Consider the following 2,500-nt stretch of genomic DNA (forward strand, 5'->3'; position numbering starts at 1 on the left):
AACATGAAAATAAAAAGTTGTACTTATTATTCATTTGATTGAATGATAAGTTAATTTGTTCACAATAACAAAAGTGGTATATATTTATTATATTATTATATATATACATAAAATGATTAAAAAAATACAAAATAATTGAATCATAATAAATACCACCACTGTATTATTGTTGAACTAAGACATTCGCAACTTAATAAAAATGTTTAGAGTTAAATACATTTGATATATATTATTGAAAGAAAATCAATTTATATATTATTAATATTATTTAATTTTACTCTTTCAATTAATATATGCAAAAAAAAATTGACATTTGTTATAAATAAAAATAAATAAAAAAATACTCTAAGCGGTGGATCACTTGGCTCATGGGTCGATGAAGAACGCAGCAAACTGTGCGTCATCGTGTGAACTGCAGGACACATGAACATCGACATTTTGAACGCATATCGCAGTCCATGCTGTTATGTACATTAAATTCAATTTTAAAGTACTGCTTGGACTACATATGGTTGAGGGTTGTAAGACTATGCTAAATAAGTTGCTTATTCTTTTATAAAAATAATTGAATTTAAGCAAATGTGTATATTATTGGATTTTAAATAATTCATAATATTAATAGCAAAAAAAATAAAGATATATAATGAATTTTATTTATTATATATTCTTTAAAAAAAAAATCCTCTCAAATAAAATGAAATGATGAAAATATTGAATCTAAGTATTCTTTACAAAAAATTTTCATATTATTTATATATATATATATAAAATAATAATTTATATATGTAATTAAAAGGAGGAATGTCTAGCATAAAAATTAAATTTTTTATTCTAGGATTGCCTCATTTTACATTATTATTATTTTTATATATTTACAATATATAAAAGGAGAAAAGAAAAATAGAGATGAAAAGATGATATAATTTTTTTTATTAAATTGTGAGAAGATAAAAAAAGAATATTAAAACAACCTCAACTCATATGGGATTACCCCCTGAATTTAAGCATATTAATGAGGGGAGGAAAAGAAACTAACAAGGATTTTCTTAGTAGCGGCGAGCGAAAAGAAAATAGTTCAGCACTAAGTCACTTTGTCTATATGTCAAATGTGAGATGCAGTGTATGGAATATCTTAATATCTAGTATGAGAAATTAACGATTTAAGTCCTTCTTAAATGAGGCCATTTACCCATAGAGGGTGCCAGGCCCGTATAACGTTAATGATTACTAGAAAGATATTTCCAAAGAGTCGTGTTGCTTGATAGTGCAGCACTAAGTGGGTGGTAAACTCCATCTAAAACTAAATATAACCATGAGACCGATAGTAAACAAGTACCGTGAGGGAAAGTTGAAAAGAACTCTGAATAGAGAGTTAAATAGTACGTGAAACTGCTTAGAGGTTAAGCCCGATGAACCTGAATATCCATTATGAAAAATTCATCATTAAATAATTAAAAAAATAATGTGCATTTTTTTCATATAAGGACATTGTAATCTATTAACATAATAAAGTATTTATCAAAAGATCATTGGTGATATTAAGTTTATTTAAATTAATTTGCTTTTTAAGCATATTAACATAAAATAAATACTAATGATTTGATAAAGTGTTGATAGATTTTATTATATATAATGCTAAAATTCATTTTTTGAATTTTACAAAAAATTTAATATCTATGATATTAATATTTATTTGTATGCATTTATATGATTAACAATGCGAAAGATTCAGGATACCTTCGGGACCCGTCTTGAAACACGGACCAAGGAGTCTAACATATGTGCAAGTCATTGAGTTATATTAAACTTAATGGCATAATTAACTTAACTTAAATATAATGGGATTAATTTTTAGTCTATTTTTTAATAAATAGTCAATTAATTCAATCCCGGGGCGTTCCATATAGTTATGTATAATGATAATTTATTATTATTTATACCTCTAACTGGAGCGTACCTTGAGCATATATGCTGTGACCCGAAAGATGGTGAACTATACTTGATCAGGTTGAAGTCAGGGGAAACCCTGATGGAAGACCGAAACAGTTCTGACGTGCAAATCGATTGTCAGAATTGAGTATAGGGGCGAAAGACCAATCGAACCATCTAGTAGCTGGTTCCCTCCGAAGTTTCCCTCAGGATAGCTGGTGCATTTAAAAATTATATAAAATAATCTTATCTGGTAAAGCGAATGATTAGAGGCCTTAGGGTCGAAACGATTTTAACCTATTCTCAAACTTTAAATGGGTAAGAACCTCACCTTTCTTGATATGAAGGTTGAGGTTATGATATAATGTGCCCAGTGGGCCACTTTTGGTAAGCAGAACTGGCGCTGTGGGATGAACCAAACGTAATGTTACGGTGCCTAAATTAACAACTCATGCAGATACCATGAAAGGCGTTGGTTGCTTAAAACAGCAGGACGGTGGACATGGAAGTCGTAATCCGCTAAGGAGTGTGTAACAACTCACCTGCCGAAGCAACTAGCCCTTAAAATGGA

General features: G+C 29.0%; 1 non-coding gene and 1 pseudogene across 1 annotated transcript in view; both read left to right on the forward strand.

Moving 5' to 3' along the window:
- Positions 1-341: 341 nt before the first annotated feature.
- LOC129251978 (5.8S ribosomal RNA) lies at positions 342-522 on the forward strand (annotated as a pseudogene).
- A 445-nt stretch (positions 523-967) lies between these two features.
- The window catches only part of LOC129252014 (large subunit ribosomal RNA), a 3,986-nt gene continuing 2,453 nt past the window's right edge, over positions 968-2,500 (forward strand). Inside the window, exon 1 of the ribosomal RNA XR_008583213.1 lies at positions 968-2,500. This exon is cut by the window's right edge and continues 2,453 nt beyond it. This is a non-coding gene — a ribosomal RNA (large subunit ribosomal RNA).

Source organism: Anastrepha obliqua, unplaced genomic scaffold, assembly GCF_027943255.1.
Source record: "Anastrepha obliqua isolate idAnaObli1 unplaced genomic scaffold, idAnaObli1_1.0 ptg000136l, whole genome shotgun sequence".
Lineage (NCBI taxonomy): Eukaryota > Metazoa > Arthropoda > Insecta > Diptera > Tephritidae > Anastrepha > Anastrepha obliqua.